Source organism: Harpia harpyja, chromosome 7 (assembly GCF_026419915.1).
Source record: "Harpia harpyja isolate bHarHar1 chromosome 7, bHarHar1 primary haplotype, whole genome shotgun sequence".
Lineage (NCBI taxonomy): Eukaryota > Metazoa > Chordata > Aves > Accipitriformes > Accipitridae > Harpia > Harpia harpyja.
The window spans coordinates 5,250,090-5,271,134 of NC_068946.1; the positions used below are offsets into that span (position 1 = coordinate 5,250,090).

General features: G+C 45.7%; 1 protein-coding gene across 1 annotated transcript in view; it reads left to right on the forward strand.

The window, feature by feature from the left end:
• The first annotated feature begins 207 nt into the window (after nt 1-207).
• The window catches only part of SPSB1 (splA/ryanodine receptor domain and SOCS box containing 1), a 39,344-nt gene continuing 18,506 nt past the window's right edge, over nt 208-21,045 (forward strand). Inside the window, exon 1 of the mRNA XM_052792143.1 lies at nt 208-436. The gene's annotated coding sequence lies outside the window, so the exon portion shown is untranslated. The remainder of the gene's footprint in view (nt 437-21,045) is intronic.

Genomic DNA, 21,045 nt, shown 5'->3' on the forward strand with positions numbered 1-21,045 from the left:
CCAGCCGCCCGCACCCCCCCGGTAGCCGGCCCCGCTCCGCCGGGGCGGCGCCAGCCGGCCCCGCCGCTTCCTCCGCGGCCCCGGTCCCGCCCCGCCTTCCCGCCCCCTTCCCGCCGGCGGCGGGCTGCCCGCAGCGGGGCGGGGCGGGGCGGGGGAACGGGCCCGGGCGGAGCAGCGGGCCGCGCCCCGGGCCAGGCCGGGGGGCGGAGCGGGGCCGCCGCCGGGCGCTATTTGGGCCATGTGACGGGCCGGGCCCCGCTTGCCGCGCCTGGCGCCGGGAGGAGCTGGGGTGCTGCGGCTCCAGCCTCCCCGCCGCGGCGGAGGAGAGGCGGCCGCTGCTTTCTCTGCGCTCCGCTCCGTCCCGCCACCCCGGGAGCAGCCTCCGGCGGGGCCCGGCCCCGGTCGCTGCCATGGTCCGGCCGGCAGCCTGGGAACGGTAGGAGCCGCCGCCGGCGGCGGCGGGGGGGACGGGCGCGACGCGAGGCGAGGCGGGCGGCGGGGTGCCCGCGGGCCCGGGCGGCTTCGCGGCGGCTCTTCGCCGGGGTGGCGACGACCGGCTCGGCTTCCCCGCTTCGGGTTGCCGCGGCCTCCGCCTCCCTGTCTTCTTCCCTCCGCGGAGGCGCCTCCGTTCCCAGCGGGCGCGGAGCGGGTCTCTCCTCCCTGCTCCCCTCCCGCCCGTGCAAGCTGCTCGGAATCGGTGCCAACGTTAAAAAAAAAAAAAAAGCAACCCAAAAAAACCAGCAAGCGCCAGGCTGGGGTGAGGCCAAGCTTTCTGACCCGCCTGAGCAGCTCGAAGGTGCTTGCAAAGCCCGGGTGGTTCGGGCACCGTCTGGCGTTTGCTGCGGGGCCGCATGTGAGCGTGGAAGGCCCCGTCCCTGGGGAGCGCTGGTGCCAGTGGGGCACGGTCAGGGTGGCTGGGGCCGAAGCGCTGGGGCTAACGGGGCACCCGTTGCTCAAGCGAGCATCGGGGCCTGAAGAGCTGCCAGCGTTTGCGAGGCTCCTGGAGCTGCGGTTGGGATGCCGTGAGATGGGTGGCTGCCAGAGGCCAGCTGGCGTAGCTGCGTGTGGATTTGAAAAGCAAACACTGATAATGTCAGCGTGGAGATCTTCAACTCATTAAGGAAGTCGGGTTGTTTGTTCAGTGTCTGTGGTTACAGTGGTGGTCTCTGGAGCACACCTTACGAGGCCTAATTAGTACGTCTGGGTTTTTTACTACATAAACCTATGCTAATACAATGGGAGCTTATATAATCCCGTACCTGAAGTACCTAGACTGTTGTTAGGAGAAGAGGTTAATCTCGCTGTAGCCTTGTGCTGAAGTATGCCGTTTGTTCTCGCTACCTGACTGAGAAGCGGGTGGTCAGTGTGGCTGACGACTGGTGGTGGCCATGCCTGATTAGAAACCTATGAATTGTCTGAGCCATTGCTCAAGATAAGGAAGTTTACAAAATGATTGTAAAAATGGGAGTTGCTACCTTGGAGAAAGATCAGCTCTTTTTTTCCTGATAGCGATGCAGGATGAATTTATGAACCTTTTGTCCTAGAAGCAGTCTTTGCTTTTCCCACCCTTCTAGTGTCTGATTTCTACACCAGATTCTGCAATTGCAGAGCACAATAGTATAGGCAGCCTAATCTTGCTGGGTGCAAGTTGACTGCTAAATTACCAGGACCAAACTATGTGGAGTTTCCAGTGGCTTGCAGTAAAAGAGATCTGGCTATAGGATGGATGGATTTAAAGTGGCTATCCCAGCCTACGAGAAGGAGACTCCTGTGGTGAGTTGATAAGGGATCTACTGGGAATGCGATGGAGCCGCGCTGCTGTTTACAAAGTGAATGGTGGTGCCGAGAAGCGCTCCACTGGCTTGTGGAGGAGCGTCTTCCCCGACCAACCAGTGGCTACTGCGCCTGTCTCCTCCCTGCTCTGTCAATATGCTTGGCCACTGGCCCTGTCGTGGCTCTCAGTAGTTGCGATGACGGATGCATAAAGCAGCAATTTATTCTTCTCCCCCCCCCCCCGCCCCCTTGAAGACAAGGGATGAACTTCAGCAGTGTATTCCTCTGGGGGGCATTGTATTGTTGCAGTACATCAGCAGAAGGCTCTTGCAGCCTCTCTCCTCTGCTGTAGAGGTTACTGAAGTGCGCTATAATGCAGCTGGAGTTTGTAAACTTATGTTGGATACTTCTGAGATGTGGGTTTGCGTTCTGGGAACTGGCTAGCTGACATGTGCTGCATTTGCGTGGAGTCAGTTCACCGCTGCTAGATCCTGGATGTGGAAGATGTGCTCTGCTTGTTGCTCTCCCGTGTCTTTCTTTCCCTGGTCCCCTACTTTTCCTCTCCTCAGAAAAACTGAAAGCAGTCTGCAAGGGCTGCTTGTCTTGTCAAGTCTGTCTTGCGAAGGCTAATTAAGAATTCATGAAGTTACCGGAATTAAAAATCTGTAGCTAGTGAGCCAGTCAGGACACTGTGCATGCCAGGCTTTGTGAATGAGTGCAGACTGTGCTGACAGTTAATCTTCCAAGTCACAATGTAGTCTTTGAAGAATGTAAGATGTGGAAGGGAGTATGCTCTGTGGCTGTTTGAGGTTTATGTCTCAGTCAAATTTTGTGGCTAGTGCTGCTGAATACCCTGGACTTGGCACCTGATAGGCTAGCTCTGATAGGCCAATGCAGGTTGTGCTTATAGTTTTGGGCTGTAGTACACATGTACTGACTGAGTCTGGAGTTACTGAGGGCTTGTGTTGACAAGGGGAGTGAGGATTAACTGGTGTTGGCAGCGAGTATCAATGAGATGACCTCAGCTGGGCTGTGCTTATCTTCGTGTCCTGTGGAAGGAGGCTTGTACATGTACTAACTAGTAGAGTGATGGAGTATTATAGCAGTGGAGAAACAGCTTACTAGACCTGCATGGATTATACTAACAAGCTCTGTTTTGGTATGAGTTTCCCTAACCTTGATTCTACTGAAGGCTGGTGCACGTGGCTGACTGAAATTGCTGTCCTGCTCCTTTATATTTGCAGGCATGTGATGTGACTTAGCAAGTTAAGCTGCTGGTAGAAGATACAAGTTAGATACTAGTTGCTTCCAGACAAAGCTATGTAATGCCTGCAGAATAAAAGTGACTAAGTGTCTGAGAACCAAGGTTACCAAACTGCAGTCTGGACTGCTTTGCTGGTGGCCGTCACAGAACGGGTTGATGTCAAGGTGTTGACTCACTTCCAGTTACTACACTGATCGGAGCAACAAAAAAATCTTCACTGGGAGTTACTCCTTGTGAGTAACTGCTAGAGCTGCCACTGTTTCAATAAATAATTGCTGGGGGAAGGGGGGCGTGTGTGAGTGCCATTGTCCTTAGCAAAGGTGGGATATGCGCTACAGGAGATGGCCAAACACGCTCTACTGATCGTGAGAAAACCTAGCTTACGAGCACTAGTTTCCAAGCACATGGTGGGGAACAAGTGCCACTGTTAACTGTGTTTCCCCAGGGACTACTAAAGCAGTGTCACCTCTTCAAAAAAGAAGTCGGGAAGGGGTTATTCATAGATTCCCTTTTAACTCTGTAGTGCTCTACCCCCATAGGTAATGCTTTGGAAGCTCCTGGGCTAAAGTAATTGGTCTGTGCATTGATCAGGATATTCTCTTCCAGGTGATCATACTTTGGGTGAAGTAGTATCAAGCCTAGAAAGAATATATAATGGATCTGTCCTGGAAAGATCCAGCAGTCTTATTGGGCAACTGAGTATGATAGGAGACTGAGGAAGGCTCACTCTTGTGCATGGCAGGATGCCTTCCTGGAGGAATTACAGTGAGTTGTAGAAATTACGTATAATGTATAAATGTAGTGATGAGTGTGACTGAGATGCAACCTTGTCTTACACATGGGAGGAGAGAAGTGCAGACCAAGTTGTCTGAAAGATATGAGCATGCTACTGGAAAGTAGAATGTCTGGTTTGGTGCATACTGTTGGGAGAAATCCTATGATGTTGTTGTATGTCTGCTTATGCTTGCCTCACAGCCGAGAGGTCACGAACAATCTGTTATCTACCCTGATCCTTCCACCAAAGGACAGATTGAAACACTTAGCTTCTGCTGTGTCTCTGCACAAACAGCTTCACATAAACGTCATGAGGAAAAAGTTTGAGAGCAAGAGAATGGAAGTCTGTCAGTCTAGCTCTTTCCCTGACTTTCTTTTGTCCTAGTTATCTTCCCTGATAAATGTGCAACTCTGTAGTAGATGCTCAAACCCATGTGTTGCCAGTGTTGTTAGGTATATGTTTGTTGGTCAATTCTTCCCTGACTTAGTTACAGGAGTTGACGTTCTTCGTGGCAGTGAAATCTTCCTTCTGTTTAGTGATTGGAATAACTGACCAAGTACCGAAGTGCTAACAAATCCCTGCATGTCTTCATAGGTGAGGCTTGACTTCCCTCCCTTGCAGTCAGTCCAGTGGGATGATGCTTTTCCTTCTTGAAATATGAAGGTTTCCTCATGTCAGCCAAAATGTCTGTTGCAAATGCATCCTATTACAGGGGATTTAAAAGCCAGCAACCTTCTAATAGTGACTTCTTAGCTACTCTTTAGACAATCTGTCATTGTCTGCCTGAAACAGGGATACAATGTGATCTCGAAACAAACCTGTCTGAGCTCTGGAAGCAGGCTGTGCTAATATGGTTTTGATCCTGAAGAGGCTTAGGAGTTACTGAGTTAGAGTTGCCCATCTGGAAAGAGTGTGTGACTAAGGAGTGTTTTTATACAGCAAACATGATTTAAATCTTCATTCTGGGTGTTAATTGGGTATGGGAGCTGCTTTCTTCTGTAGCTGTGGGGTGGCACAAGCTGCCTCAACTCTGTGCAGTGCTTAAGGGAAGGAAATACAGCAGACTTTCCCTAGTAAAATAGATTTGGTGTGAGCTGGATGCTATATTGAGGTCCAGCCCGCAGCATGTAAAGGCAGTGAGTAAGGGTACTGACAGAACAGTCAGCTGAACCATGAATAATGTCTTACTGTTGAGCTGAAACTGAGTAAAACTTACTGTCCCAGCCCAATGGCCTGCCTGGGTACTGCAGGCTGCTTTTGCAGAGGCCCCTTCTTTGGAAAGAGTACAGAGGGAAGAGAACAATTTCTTAGAGTGTTAACTTAGCATATGTTTGAGCTCTGGGCCTGGACCACTGGGATGAGCAGATGCAAGTGCTGGCTAGCAAGACGGGTGCTTGGTGCCATCTCATGACTGCTGGGGACAGTTCTTGTCACATGTTGTCATGCTTGGGATTGGGCTTAAGGTCCAGAACCTTCCAGGCCAGCTGGTGCTCGTGGCAGTCTGACAGTGTTATGTGTGCCCCAGGGAGTGTGGTTTAGAGGGATGAGTGTAGGGCCAAGCCAGGGACAGCTGTGGGCTAATCCTTTCTATACATCTGACTTGATGTGTGGCCTTGCTTTAATCACTCAACATTTTGCTTTAGGGTTTTTAAAAAGGGAGAAAATAAAGCTAACTCTTTTCTTGCCTGATCACCTTTGGCAGGGATGGATACTAATAGCAGGTTTTATTTAATGGGCTCTACCCTGTGGCTCATCAAAGCAGTTGGAGTAGTAAAGACTTCTGAGGCAGGAATTTCTGGCAGTGGGCTGGAAAAGGTGGGAAATGTCTTTTCTGTCCACTGTGTGGGAGTGCCACAGCTAGGAGTGGGGGTTTAGCATGCCACTGACTTTCTAGTGTTTCATTCATGTGGTAGATGTCTTGCTATCCTCCCTTCTGGTTTTGTGTTGTGCTTAAGCATCATCGAACTTCAGCTTCAAAGATTTTTGGATTAACATCTTTTTCTGATCTTAGAGAAACAGCCACCTGCCCTTGCCTTACTTTTTTCCTTGACCCTGGAGAGTCTTGTCCACTAACACTTGTCCTATGGCTCTGCTAGTTTTTTCTCTTCCAGAACATGGGAAGACAGGCTTCAAACTGAAGCAGGGCTGCTACTGTATAATAGTAAGGCTTTTACCCTGCAAAACTTTGCCTGGAGGAGAAAGCTTTTTACTTAAAAAAAAAAAACCAAACCAAAAACCAGCAAAACCCAAACCAAAAAAAAACCCCCAAACCAAAAAACACCACCATCTGCCTGATTTCAAAGTGAGAGCAACAACTTTTGTCTTGAGAGCTTTGGGGCAAAAGGTGATAATGTCTGAATGGAGTTACCAAACATGGGCTTTTTCTTTTAGCCTGGGAGGGGAGTTTGATGAAGCTTGTAAGTCAGAGCAGCTGTGTAGATGTTAGTTTCAAACTGCTTTCTTTGGATAGCTGGTATGTTATCAAGTCAGGAATCTCTCCTGAGGAGATCCCAGATGGGGCCTTGACACCATAAATGTACAAAGGCACTCAGTTGCACAAAAACTGCAGAAACAACTTAGTTCTAAAGAACACGAGCTGCAGATGGTAAACAGCCAAGAAAAGCAAGCAAGGGGTAAGGCCAAGCCGTTCTCTACATGAGAAGGCTACATTGGTCTCAAATGTTTAGAAATTCTTAGTTTAAACTTTTGAGAACTTCACTGTGGATATCTGTGGTTTGAATGGCCTTTTGGAAGTTAAACTCTACATTGAGTAGAGATGTGAAAAAAGCCTGGATTCCAACTACAGCGTTCGGAGGCTTGAAGGAAGTCCTGGAGTTTGCCAAAGTGCAGTTCTTGCCTAGATACCCTAATTCATTTTCATACAGTTTTTCAGGATCCCTGGGTCTGTAGTGGTGTAGCCTAGTGAGCTGTGCTGCAGGGAGAGAAGCATTGCTTCTCAGTGAGAAGAGAATAATGACCCTTGAAATGCTTCCAAACAGTAGTCTTTGGTCCATACTAGGGAGGAATCGGGACACTGGGTTATGTGGAATGGATGGGGTTGGTGCTGGGTTGTCAGCAGTTCTGTGTGGGGCCTATCTCTTAGTCTCCCCATGCTACTTAAAGGCTAAATTGATCATGTTATTGAACAACGAGGGAGGGATTGCTTTGTTCCATACTAATCCCAGGGCACTAGTACATCTGGGACTTGAAGTTTCAAGTGGTGCCCGTGTAAAGAAATACTTAAAACTTTGTGGGCCAGCTGGTAAGTGGTAAGCTGAACTGGGAGAATTAGTGTTTATGTCCTAGTTCCTATGAACTGTTGAACAGCTGCAGAAGAAACCTGTTGGCAGTTTTGCTGAAAAGAGGTTTGGGGCCTCTTGAATCCAGAAAGTACCTGGCTCGACTCCTCTGGGCAGGAAATGTAGTTGCTTGGACTTTCTGTTCTGGGGTTATGTGATCGGCATGAGCTGCTGCGGGCTGTGCTGTGTAGTTACCCTACAGCTTGCTGTCAAGGTTCTGCACTACTGGCTTGAACACTTGGCTTCCTTGCCTCATGTCCCACACAGTTCCACTACTAATGTTCTGGGGTTTTCCATGTGGCATGTTGTGCACTTCCAGCTGGAACAAAATGAAGCTGGGGGTGGGAGTGAATCAATCTAATGAATGTGTTTGTTTGGTTTTTTTTTTTTTGTGAGCCAGGGCATTGCTTTCTTCCCTATTACAGCGTTTTTGGACTGCTGTGTGTCCCTCTTGCAACAAGGATCAGACAGGCAGTTGTAAGCGGTTTCAGCCTCAGACTTGACTCTGGTATTGATTCAGGCACATGCATCTCTTAGATCTTGCTAGCATAGCTTAGTTTGCAGCCTAAGAGGAAAAGGGCAGAAGGGCTGCACACATGGCACTGATTTCAGCAGGATATTGCTGTAAGGTTAGGTATGTGGCACGCTGTCTTGCCAATGTACAGCTGCTATGTAGAAGTTAAAAAGGGGCAGCTAATCTGCTGTGAAGTGGCTGTGAGCATGGGTAGTGGTGAAAATGCAGAGAGTGAAGGCAGACCAGCATTGTAATATGCTACTGGTTTTCCAAGTTGTGGGTTTGACTTCCTGTATGTTGGGATGGGGAGGAGAAGAAAGGGCAAAGTGTGTGTCCTGTGTTTATTAGTATGGGTCCACTTCAGTGGCTGAGGTTCATCCTGGAATTTGGATACTGTGGTTAGTTCTTGGTATCTGCCTTAGTTCATTGACTTTGAAATGATCTACTCAAGGGCCAACAAGCTCCTAAATAGTTTAACTTGGTGTTTGCAAGAAGCAGCTTTTGAAGGAACTGAGAACTTTCCTGGAAGATTCACTCTATGTGTTCTCCAGCTGAATCTTTCTTCTGTTTTATTGAGGTACTGGTGTTCCTCATGTGCTTTTGATCCTCTGGGTATGAGGCATGCCAAGTGGCTGTAAGATGTTGCCTTCCAGTGAGATTGTTGAAAGGGCAGGTCATATGTGCCCACACATGCCCAAATCTGTGCTTTTGGCATGATTAACATGACATCCCAAGGCTTTATCTGAGTAATCAGATAAAGCCTGGTGTGTGGATGCTGAACTGGATTTGCAAGAGGCACAGCTTTGTGTGTCAACACTTTAAGTGGGAGGGGACACCTGACTAGAGAGCCTGGAAGGAGCAATAACCCACATCTGCAGGCAGGCTGTGATTGTGCAACTACCCTCCTGCTTGCTCCGTAGCCAAAGCAGTGCACTGTTTTACTAGGGGAAACTTGCCAAGTATGCTGTGTCACTCCAGGATGGCAGATACATCCAGATGTTTGCCTACAAGGACCTCCAGTGAATCTGCTGCTTTACTGAGCTTATTAGTTTTGGAAAAGGAGAATCTTTGCTGCTAGGTGTACGTGCATACATACTTGGTGGTATTTTTTCTATAAGGACTTTCTGCTGTACACGTTTTCTCCAAAAAGGAATTTGGCTGTGACTCGTGAGGTGCCTTCAATCTTTGTCCCTTGATGTAGGGAGATGGTTGTAGGTGCGTGCTGGTGTTCCTGTCCCAGCCAGATCCCTCTAGGTGGTACAGCTCAGCTTGCTGCTGTGGGTGCAACCACGTGGCAGCACATTAGCAGTGCGGGTAAATAGAATTTCCAGTGACATTGCTGATGGGACATGTGTGGTGTCCCCTGAGTAAGCTTAGTAGGCAGAAGCAGGTTTGGGCTTTAGGCCAGAGGGGTGGCATGGCTTTTGGTATGCATCTAGGAACATATGAGAGCAACATAAGATATATGGCTTATCCTGAACTGGACTATGTTTTATGGGATAAGTCTAGCAACACTTTTCTGTGAAAACAGAGAAGGATGGCTGTTACTGGTTTTGCTATTTCTGGTAAGAAACAAGAATTGAATGGCTCTCGGAGCTTTAAGTCGGAAGAGATTTCTTGAGGCAGGTAAGGTCTTAGTGGGCACTGGGGAGCAGTGTGCTGTAGACCATATACTAAGACTGATGACAAATGCCCCTGTGTATTTGAGATGGGAGAATGGTTTTCAAGCTTATGGTTGTTAAGGTGAAGAGGAAGGATAGGATATTATAATCGGTACTTGTTTGGAGGCATGTGCTCTTATGTTCTTTGGATTAGGCTGTCTTCAAACCTTCTAAAAAATGCCAGCCAATCCCCAGTCTAGATTGTTCTTGACAGAACACCTGGCCTCATGGGAATCTCTGTTTCAAGGCGCAAAACAGTACAGCAGAAGGCTCATCAGTGATTTTACTGTTGAGATGCCTTTTGTGCTAATGCAGCGTTCTATATACTCTTAAAACTTGTTTTGGCACGTCTAAGACACCCACAAAACAAGCTTGTCGTGGAAATCGTGTCAGACCCAGGGTTGTGGTGCTGAATAGGTGTCAGATGGATGTCCTGTCCTTGGGCCTGGGTGGACAAAGCAGATGGCCCAGCAGGTGGCAGGCTGGCAGCAGTGAAAGAGATGGCTTTGCTGGTTGCTGAATGTAACCCTTTTGTGCTTGCAAGTCTGATAGAAAAGCTGGGCAGGCCATTCAGACATGCCTAGATGCATTTATGCAGGGGGAATTTCTCTGTAGCCAGCTTTTACAAGTCGTAGTATGGTATCACTAAAGCATTGGGATTATCTGTAGGGGGTGGGTGTGGAGGGTGACTTCAGCTTATACTTTCATTGAGTATTAGAAGTAGTAGTGTAATGAACTGACTGTAGAAGAAATAAAACTGTAAGGTAAGATTTTTCTGGTGTGAGGTTTTTAAGGGAGGGAAAATACTGTTGGATGTGGTGGCTTGGTTTGATATTCTAGGCATTAGATAATCTAGGCAGTTTACATCTATTCCATGTTTGGGAGGTTGTGGTGCACTGAACAGTGGGTGGTAGTGGCCTTCTCATTACTTTAAAGTCGATGCTTGTACACAGCAAATCTTGGCAAAGCTGTCCAGCCTCCTCAAAAGGAAGAGTAAGGACTTCAGTAGCAGCCGAAGAACAGTTTAGCATACTTTGGCTGCTACTGACCAGCCTTAGAAAAGACAGAAGCTTACATACTGAAGGGAGCAGCTAAAGTAACTGTGCTTAGATGTCTACAATTCTTACTCACTAAACTGAAAAAGGAAGGCAGCTTCTTTTCTGCTTGTTCCTAAGTATACCAAGTGCATCTTTCTTAAGAACAGATCTTTTGACTGCTTCTACAAGGTTTCTTCTCCTCTGTTTCTTAAGTTCTAATAATGTGTTCAAGCCTGGTTTCCTAATTGGAAACTTTCCATTGATGTCATGGGAGCTTTCTGTGGCCCACATCAAATAGCTTGGTTCAACAGGAATTAAGTGACTGTACAAATGTTTATATTAAACACAAATTAGAAGGCATGTTGACTTGTGAGAACCTATGACTGTGGTATGTTGGGAGGATAGGTTGACTGTACAGCGTTTGTCTTGCCTTTGAACTGTAAAAGTACTGGCAGCTGTTTAAGGCCTAGATAAGACAACTCAGGCTTGCTTACATCTAATGAACTTGTCCCATCACTGACTACTGTGCTGTTTCTTATCTCTTACAATGGAGAGGTTTTTGAATGGGTAACCTTAATGGAAAGGACTTGAATGGCAATGTCTGGAATAGTAACAGCAGAAAGCTGTCAGCTTAATTACAGGTACTGGAATTTTGCTGTTTTAGAGAGGAAACCCACAGTTTAGTCTGCTGAGAAGTCCTAGGGAGGGAAGGAAGAGATGGTGAACATGTGTGTTCTTCAAACTCTGCTTACTCAGGCTTCTGTGGTGGTGTGAGGACATTTGGAAAGTGGAAACAGAAGGGATAAAAATGGTCTTACCGTCCCCTCTCACCCCCAAATAGACCTCAGGCATTGAGCAGTGGCCATCTCTTTCCTTCTCTGCAGGAGACTTTGCTTTTTCCTAATTTAAAGGAAAGATTTATTCAAAGCTGCTTGAGGTGTTATGGAACCTTCCTTATGAACATCATGTGCTCGTGGCTACTGTTTTTGTAGTAGACTGTCTTAGCAGGTAGCTAGTCAAAACCTTTCCATCAGTCAGCTTTGCAAGACTTACTGGACGTCTGCACCAAATTTCATTATCACATGTGGCTGTGTACTCTCTGTGTATGCATGACCAATCTGTTTGATAGTTACAGGGAGCAGAGGGAAGTTGTGTGTAGAGCTGCGAACTGTTAATTCACTTTTGAGAGGACAAAATAACTTTGAAAATTTTTTTTTTTGAACCGAAATTACAAGAGCAGCAACACTTTAGGTATGACTTCGAGATCTGAAATGAAGCTTATTGGTGGGCACAATCTTTTCAGGCAAAGAATGTTTAAACACTTTTTCGCTGCTCTTTCCAAAAGTTACAATATTGGACTGCTGTCAGACTAAACTGCCTAGAAAGTCAAAAGTGTCCCTATACAAACTTAAACTGAGATCTCTGGTATGGTGATCTGCCTTGAAAACAGGGTAGATGCCTGATACCTGAAGGAGAAGATTCCATTTCCTTTACACAAACTTTCTTTCTGGTATCCTTCCTCAAACTGATGTTGAAGTTGTCGTGGATACTTAAAATTGCAGTCTTTCCATGTTCCAGCATCATGCCTGTTGATGTAACTGTTTGTGATGCTGAGCTGGGAGGCTTTTAGGAAGTGGATGATGTGGGAGAAATATTCTTGTGGCTGGGTGTAAAGATGGACTGTTCCATACAAGACTTAATCTTGTGAGTCTGGATGATTATGCTAAAGTGGCCCAGAGTAAAAATTTCTATGCTTTCAGATGCTATCTGAAAAGGTGACACTTAAAGCTGTTTACCATCAAAAAGCCTGTACATATCTCTCTCTTCAGCCAATATATCCTGTTTCTTCAGCAGTATATTCCCTCTGCATGGTTCAGAGCATGTCGATCTCCTAATCAGTTGTTCTAGCTGCATATACTGAAGTAACTGATGTGAACTGTTAATTCATACTCACTTTTTTCCAATGGAGGGCACTACCACTGTGTGAATTAGCAGTGTTGGACCTAATCATACAGATTTGCTTCATTGCTCAAATGAAATGATTGAGGTGCAGCTTAATGTTGGCACACAGGAGGTGATAAGGAAGCCACTTAAAATATCACTTGAGTTACAGAGCTTATGCTAGTGAAACTGTTGCTTAGGGATGCATTTCTGAGTGTGCCCCAGTAAGACTAAGGGACAAATTCTACTCCTTGCCACTTAAACCAGCCAATCTGGACACTAACTGGTAGTGAAGCAACTGTGAACAGTGCTGTAGGCGCATGGCTGCATTGTGCTTTTTGGCAAAAACATTTTTTCCTGTATTACCATAACTCTTATTTCCAGGAAAAAGTTGCTCTTGGATATCTGGCCACCTTACAGTGCAGATGTCCTCTGAAGGCAGCATGTGTATTCTTGCAGCCACAGTTTGTATAATGTGCTTTAATCAATTTCATTTTGGTGTGCTCTGTACTTTCTAATCTGATTTGTCTAGTTGCACTTGCATAGGAATAAAACTTCGAGCAGTCAGGCTAGAAAGGCTTCCTACAATTGTGCTATGTTATGTGAAGCCTTTTGCTGGATGATGTAAGAGCCCAGCTGAAGCTTTCGGTCACCATGCCTATCTCAAACAACCATAGCAATTTCCAAGGACCCTTTCAGGTAATGGTGAAAGCAAAACATTGCATCATGCTGAGACTGTGCCCAGCAGTAGGCTTCATTGAGAAGTACAATGTCTTTTCATAATTATGGTATGTCCCAGGTAAATTATATTTAAACACAGAGCCCAACCATGTCATTAAACTTTTTTGTCTAATGACAAGTCAGAAATCTAGTGAGGCATCATCCCAGAATGCTCTGCTTTGGGGATTTGCTGTGTATGTTCCAGTAAAGCTGGCAGTGTGAGTTGTCTCTTGTGTAATCTGTCTGCCAGGAATATCCTCTTAGTTCAGCACTTTATTGAGAGCTGCTGTGAGATGGCTTGTTGCTTGTGTGTTTTTCTGGATGTGGAGGGCTTACCTTACTAAGCATACTGATGGAGTGGTTTGCTGAATGTTGACAAATGTCTCAGCACTAGTCTGTTGCATGTTTATCTGGCTCTTTCTTTGGGTTTTTGCTCATATAACCCATGTTTGAGTTACGTAGCTTCTGGCGGCTGCCTCAGAAAGGAGAGGCTGGCAGTGGGTTGGGTCAGGCAGAGTGCACTATGTTGGCTTCTCTTTGCTTGATAGTTTCAAACAGTTTAAAGGTTAGATAGAAATAGCTTTCCATATTAACTGCTAATTAGTGGAAGGATGGGGATCCATGCTTCCACTGCAGAAATCCTGGGCTGAAGTAAAACAGTAAATGTGTGCATGGTAATCAACATGGCATTTAGATTCTGCAAATCTTGTATTGGATCCGTGCTTCATAGCTAGTTTTCATGGGAGCTGCTTGTATGTTGTACTTCTCTGCTAGCTATCTGGTCCTCTCTGGATGCTTGCCCCAAGCTCTAGCAGATGAAGCTTGATGCTACTAAAAAACGTGGGGAAAGGGCAGAAAACAGTCCTTCCCCACCCAGAACCTCAGGATGGCAGATGAAGGTGAGCTTCAATAAAGCTAATGAGTCCATATAGTAAAGATATTTAGAGGGACTTGTCTCAGAGGTACTGGGGTGGGGGGCAGACAAGAGCAAGGTACTTAGATATTCTTCTCCCTGGTTAGATGGTGCAAGTGGCATTGCAGAACACAAATTTTCTGTTAGGTTTGTTTCTAGTTGAAGCCCATTGTATGACACAGCATGGCTGTTCTTCCTAATATTTTCAGTGTTGTGAAAGCTACCATCTCTTGCCCTAATATGTGAAGTGCTAGTAAATCCAATTAAAACAGCACAGTTGACCTGCCCTTGATGCACTTCTGTGACAAACTTCAGTGCCTCTTGCTGTTACAGGACTGGACTTGAGCATGTCTGAAAATTTGTGTTATGTAACAAAATCATGAGGACTTGACTTTTTGCAAAGAACAGACTGTACTAGGCAGACAGGAAGGGCCAGTGTTTTTTTCCTTTCTCTACTGACTGGACTGCAGGCCATTTATGCCCAAACATTCTGGTGATGTTCTGCCATGGTGTGACTCTGCTTCCTTTTTGCTAAAGGAGATCCTTAGGAAACTGCTTTTCCTCTGGAGACTTGCAGGGGAAGAGGGAATTGGAAGCTGAAGGGGGGATATTGTGGAGTTGAGCAAGCCCAAGGTGCTTGATTACGCTGGGATAGCAAGTTTGGATTTGTCTGTGCTCTTCATCCCAACTGGCTGTTGCAGCAATTGGAGAAGAGAAATTGCATCTTCCGGCTATGTTGTTGGATTTGGAAAGGGTTTTTCCACAGCTTTTGTTATGTTTCAAGGGTTGTTGTTCCCAGATCAAACTTGAATAGGAAACATAAGGCTGCTGCCAGCTTTCTGTCACAGACACCTTTTATCTTGCATTCATCTCTTCCAAGCAGATGCTGCTTTCATTTCTTCTTCTTTTTTGCTACAAGACTAAAATTAACAGCCCTTTGATGCAGGGGAAGAAATTGTATTTCAAAGCAAAGTACCTAGTTAACTTCAGTAATAAAACTGTTGTTTTTATCTCGAAGGTAATTCTGTGTTCCTTTGAAGTGAATCTGAGGGTTGGAAGCTCCTGAACCCTGCTTGCTCTAAGTTAACATGCAGATCCCTCCTTGCCTGGGAACATCTGTGACTCTTCTTTTTGGGTGGGAGGTATAGAAGAAGCTGAGCCTCTTGAGGTGAGGCTGTACATGGGAAAGAGGGTCGCAGATACTGATGTTGATGCACTGTGTTCCTGCAGATTGTTTTCCTTCCAGCTGATTATAAGCTGCAGTGCGTGGCTAATACTATCGCAAGAGTGCCAACCACATAGTTCAAGGTGGAGCACAGCAGGGGGAAGGAGCTGAGGAGAACACAAGTCTTCAGTCACTTCATTGTGGTAGTGAAGCAATCTGTATCCTCTAGCCAGACAGTGGTGTTTTTTCCCAGTCCACTCTGCCCTCTCTAGCCTTCCTGCCTTCAAAGACTTCTACTGGGCGTGAGGTTTGTCTGAACATCCAGCTTCTGGCTTTCGTCTTTACCACTTAAAGATGAGCCCTGTTCCTGTAAGGTGCAATACTTCTTAAAGGGTGATATGGCTAAGCTGCATGCATTGGGAGGATTGTTTCCAAGGGGGATGCCGAAGCATGCCTGTCCTCGTAGGGAGGGCAGCTGGTGGGTAGGTTGAGCCACAGCATTGCTTATGTGGCAGGTGACTTTGCGGAATGAAGAATTCCTGAAATTAGGCCACGGTTGGCTTGGCTAGTGGTCAGGACATGGAAGAAAAGATGCTGCTGTTGTCATTTAGCATGTTACAAGAACTATCTGATGCAGCAGAGGCGTACCTGATGTGGAGGTTATGGGTCCAAGATCTCATTTGAGAGTAGGGGCTAGGGGAAATGCCTTCTGAAAACTGTAGAAGTTGGATGCTTTTGGAGATGAATTGCAAAAGGTATTTTTTGAAAGTGGAAATGTTTTTTGTCTACCTGGTCCTACTGAAACTACCAGACTTACTGAGGGAGGCCACAAAGTTTTTTTGCATATAGGCAGGTGCTGGAGGCATTGAAGAATCTGACAGGCTTTCAGGTTAGGAAGCCTAAACTTGATTTAAAGAACTTGTCATGATTGTGTGATGAGCTCCTGCTCTGGATGCATGTGTAGGGGTGTTGACTTCTGAAAATACCCTTTGGCTAAGTGAACAGAGTGGTTTCTTAAACAATATGAAAAAAAAAAATCACTTCCTCAGTGACTCGACTGTCTCCTGTTCTGAGGTTTTTGTCTTCAGTGGTGACACCTTCAGTCTCCACAGACCTCGGGACAGGAAAGACCTGAATCTATAGTTTATGCTGTGAAAGATCTACTGGATCTTTGTACATGAGGATGTAACTTCAGTCTTCTTTTTCAACACTTAACAAGCCCAGGATGAAGGGATCTGCACAAACATTGTAGAGGAATGCTGAGTTTTTCCATGTGGCAAGGTAAGACAGAAAGACCTGTGAACTAAATCTGTGTTTATATTACTGTCCAGTAAGAAGGCACTAACAGCTAGTACAAGAGGCTGAACTATGTTCACTTGTTAAGGATTTGACCTGAGGATTAATACTAAATTCAAGGTGAAACTGGCTGATTAAGAAACTGGAATGACTTGAACAGGGAGGAAGATGCATAACCTGAAGTGTAAGGAGAAGTTTTGTCACCATGAGGCTTGTCAAACATTGGAACCGGTTGCCCAGAGGTTGTACAGTCTCTTTTTTTGAAGGTTTACAAGACTAAACTGGATGAAGCTCTGAGTAACCTAGTCTGACCCTGCTTTGAGAAGGAGATTGTACTAGAGACCTCCTTGAGGTCCTTTCCAGCCTGAATTAGTCTATGATTCTATGAAATAAGCTTGTATAGGCATCTTGCTGTGATAGAAGAGTTAAATTCTGCAAGTGGGTAGGCTGCTTTATTAGTTGATAGACAACAAGAGCCATCTCCTGCGTAGTCAGGCTAGAATCTGGGGTTTTTGGTTGTGTTTCTCAGCTTGTCTATGAAACTCTCATAACCAATTTCTGTCCTACAAATTGCCCTGAAACACAGAGGAGATGAGTTACTTCTTTCAAGCCTCAGTATCACTACTAAACTTCTTTACTTTTAATTAAACACTTGTATAAAAAAAGCTTTCTTCCAGTCTTGTCTCAATGTCAAAGGTGAGCTACAAAACAAAATTTGACTCTGATTTAACTTCACAACTACCCCCTATCCTGCAGCATTGCTGAATACTTAGTAGTTGCAAGTCCTTTTGCTTTGACAATAGTATTGTTCCCTTTAGAGCAGGCTGTCCTTGGAAGGACACCAGTGTTTCTAGGCTGTCAAAGCAACCACATAAGCTTGCTTTCTCTTCTTCTGAGCCCATCCATCCATATGGCAGGAGGTCATCATATAGGGGTTTATTTTGTCATAGCAATTGCCAGTACTTGGTACAGCGCATTGCCTCTGAAACCTTTGAAAACTTGTTGCAGTGCTGTGGGCTGGACAATGGAACTAGCTTTTGCTGGTTGTTTGTCCCTTCTGGGATGCTGGAAGAATGTGGTAGGAGAGACGTAACTGAGGGATCCTTTCGCAGGGAGCAGTGAAGGACTAAGTTTTGAGAAAGCAGACAGTACACTGACCAAGCAGCTTCCCTCTGCTTTCTGGATTTATAGAAGGAGCAGCATCCTGAATTGTGTCCTTAAAAGGTGCTTGAGATGTCGGGAAATGATTAACAAGGCAAACTATCTTCCTGTTCAGTATTGTAGGGAAAAAGTTCATATCCCTTAAATCCACAGGATGACAGATCTGACTTGCAAAGTATAACTAACATCAGTCAAATGTAGCTTTGGAAATATTTTTCTTTCCAAGCAATCCTGCCCAAGGCCTTAGCAGCCGTGCTGTCTACCTTCCAGGCTTGTTACATGATGTTCAATTAGAGAAGATATAAAAAACCAGTTACTGAACTGCAGTGCTTCTAGGCTTGGCACTTAGTTTGACCGTTTGATGTCAGCCACCCTCTAAAGAGGGACATGACTATCATGATAGGTCAAAGGAGCACAATTAACTTAATCTCTTGACCTGTTGGTGAAAGGGTGGAGGGAAACCTATTGTACAGGCTGAGGCAGGCTGCTGGTGACAAGATACTGCTAGCAGTAGTTTTTGAGCTGGTGGAAGGAAAGAGCTTGGGGAGAAGTTGGGCTTGTTATACTGCATCCTTCTCGGCCCTTTTTTTCTACTTAAAGCTCTGCATAGGTTGGGTTATGCTACAGCACTGGTCATGTGTAGAAGGACACAGTAGCTATGCAGAGGTCCTTAACTGTATTAAGCTCCAGGGTTATAGAATGAATTTTGTCTCATGATTTGATTGTCATAGTATCTGATCAGGTGGAAAAGACTCAGTCAGGAAACTCATTAGTTCCTGACTGAGGGGCTTGCTTATTTCCTCCTTGAAAAATAGCAGCAAGCTTGCATAATTGGATGGGAGTCATTCTACATCCATCCTCCTGACTGTGGTGGGATTGCTGTGACAGAGATCTACACAGTGACTAAATGCAGACTGTAAAAAGGAGGGTGAAAGCGATGAACTTGGAAGTGGAGCATGATTGTTGAATGTGAGGAAAAGGAGGCCAACTGAGCTGCTGAGGATGCAAATGTAAATAAATTGTAAAACTGGAGAAGAAAAGTTAACTTTTGCTTCCTTAAATGTCAGGGACAAAGCAGCTTTTTGTGAGGAGGAACTGAATACTGTCCTGCTGGATATCTAGTGTGTTGGGCCTTGGAATTTGCTCCTTAGTAGCAGGCAGTTCGTGGGGCATCCTCTGTGGTCCTGTTGTTCACCTTCACCTTTTGCCCCAATTCTCTCCCTGTGATGCAATAAGTATGCAACACTTTAACTGACCTTCTAATCATACAAAAAGCATTTTCTCCTACCCTACATGGTAGGTTGGTAGTAGTATTGCTGCCCGTCTAAATGGGGGAAATGCAGATCCGAGGAAGTGATGTGCTGAAGGTTCTCAAGCCGAGTGGCAGTGAAGCAGGGATGGAACATAACTTCAGTTCTGCACCGTAAGGCTCTGATTTTGCTGTGACTGAATGTGCTGCTCTGCCCTCTTTTGTAGAGAACAATATTCTGTTTGTGGTACTGTAAGAATCTAATGCTCTGCTTGGAGGGAGCAGAGAGACACTGTTGAAATGGACCAAGAATTATTTGCTTCTAGTACATGGCCCAGATTTCAACTATGCTTTTTCTTTAGCGCTGATGAGCGGGTACCAGACACTTGTGGAACTTCCCCTCTGGCATAGATGTATTTGATGTAGATACATGTACTGAAGCTTCAGACACAGTTACTGTATTTGAGGGCAACAGGCTGAGTAATCTGGTGCTTGGCAGCTGCTCTGTTGTGGGGATTTTTGCTTTACTGTTAGCAGTACTTGTGACATCATAAAATGAAAAGAGGAAGGAGAAGGCAGTAGCTGGGCAACTTTAATATTAAAATAGCTCAAACTGCAGATGGTTTTCCTGAGAGAAGGAATCCTGCTGGATGCTACAAGTCTCCTGACAGAGTATGCTGTGTTCCTTTTAGGAGCAGGGATCGAAATCCTCACAATCTGCTGCGCACCTTACATTTTCAAGCCATCTTTTTGAGAAAATGCTGCTTTTCAGGTCTATAATACCTAAATCTATGTGACTCTAATACAGTAAGGGCTCAGTTCCTGTTCTTATGCAGGTATTAGTACTTGGTGTGTACTGGGTGACTTCATTCGACTCTTGATGGGCTCTCTGTGTTTGTGGAGGTGTTTTGCGTTGCCTTATTCTGCCCGCTGAAAGCAGCACAGCAGCTATCCTGGAAAAAAACTAGGACTTCTAAACTAGCACTGCCAACAATGGGGATATCCTAGATTTACTCTTAAGCCTATGACAAGCCCAACCATGTTGCTTCCCCCTTTTCGTTCAAACACATAGCATACGAGAAAGGCTTTCTAAAAATTTGCTTCTAGGCAAAGGCTAACTAAAACAGGAGGCTGACATCCCATGAGCTGGGAGAGGATAGCACAAGATGCAGACATACAAGTGTCTTTGCTCTGCCCTGCTGTCACCTAGGAAGGAGACAGAAGGGGATTTTTGGTAGGTGACTGCTGAGAACTTCAACATGGATTTCTTTTAATGTAGCTGCGGCTAGCAGTAAGCTGCAGTGATCCACTGTTAACTGTTTAAAGGGGAAAGCAGTGCTTTGTTACCAAAACCTTTGTCCTTTGGTGGCTTGTTTTGTTGGCCAATCTTGCAGTCATAGCAAAAAAGTGCTTTTGATGCAGGAATGGAAACTCTGGACAGAGGTAGAAACACCAAGCTTCATTCTTTCCACCCATTGCTCCCACCTACTGATTATCAGACAAAACTAATGAATCAAGATACTTAAATGGATGTGAGGGATGGACAGTGGGCTGTGTAGGCTGCAAATTAGTAAGCGGGGAAATAACTAAAAGCAGGGAGTTCTTGTGCAAGAGGGTGGCTTATTATGGATTATGTGGGCTTCTTTAATGCAAATAGCTCTGAACATAAACATCTACTATTTAAAATTTATGGTGGCTTAATTGTGGAGGAAATGCCTTTCTAAATGCAGCCTGTCTTGGGATATTATGGCTCCAGTGCTGGAGGGAAGGAGGGAGAAACATTAGGGAGGCATGGTAACTTGGCCAGGTGCTGACTTTATTTTTTCAAACACCAGTGCTGAATGGTTTTACTACTCTACCTACTGAATGGCTTCTGGAGGGTAGTGGCTGTCAAAATAATTGCTGCTTGCTTCTGTTCCTCATGTGAGCTGGGGCAAATGTCTGTAGCGCAGGGCAGTGAAACAGCTTGGGGAACAATATCATCCTGGATTGGTTCCCCAGTTCAGCCTTCAGTGTGATTGCACAAATGCTTGCATTGGTGCAGCAGTGTGAGGGAGCGAGATGGGAAGGGCTGGAGGAAGAGAAAACAGTAACTAATAGAATGTTGGACTGTTTTATTTCACTGGAATGAGGCCTGACCTGATGGTCATCCTTTGGTCCAGCCAGTAACTACAGTGAAAGGGTAGACTGTCGTGCTTCCCCTGCTTCTCCCCACTTCCAGATCAGTTTTCAACAAAAGCTTCTGAGTAGCTGACCAACCTAGTCACTGTGTTTTGA